Here is a 574-nt window from a genome sequence, read left to right as displayed (position 1 = left end):
ACCTCACCCTCACCTCCTTCCCTTTCCAGGGGGGGCACTGTTTCTGTCCACGGGAGCCCACCTGGGGCTCCTCCATGGGGCGGCAGCAGCCTGCAGGGCACCGTGTGGGACGAGGCTCTGGTGGGCGCGGGAGACAGGGCATCCGGCCCTCGGGGTCTGGGAGTGGCAGCAGAGGGTGGAGGTGGGGAGAGAGGGAGCCCTCTGGGCCGGGCCTGGGTCCCTGGGGGCAGCGGCCTGCAGGCGCCTGGTGGCCCTGACCACGGCCGCCTGTCCAGCTCCTGCCGGGAGGATGGGGCAGGCAGGTATCAGAGCAGCTCACAGCTGTCACGTCCTGTCATGGGAAGGCCACGGGGTGAAACAGCCACGCGGTCCCAGGACGCGAGGGCTGCGGCGGCTTCTCAACCTCCCTGTACCTTGTCTTCCAGACTCTCTTGCGGGGCTGAGTGCAACTGGCATCGGGGAACGTCCGAGTCTGCAACTTCTGAAACCCGAACGACCTCCAGGAAGCCCCCCGCCCCATCATCTCGGCGCTCCCGCACGGCGTCCAGACAAGGGCCCAGCGGCAGGCCCCCGG

This window comes from Bison bison, unplaced genomic scaffold (assembly GCF_000754665.1).
Source record: "Bison bison bison isolate TAMUID 2011002044 unplaced genomic scaffold, Bison_UMD1.0 scf7180017850860, whole genome shotgun sequence".
Taxonomy (NCBI): domain Eukaryota; kingdom Metazoa; phylum Chordata; class Mammalia; order Artiodactyla; family Bovidae; genus Bison; species Bison bison.
This window is presented reverse-complemented; position numbering follows the sequence as displayed.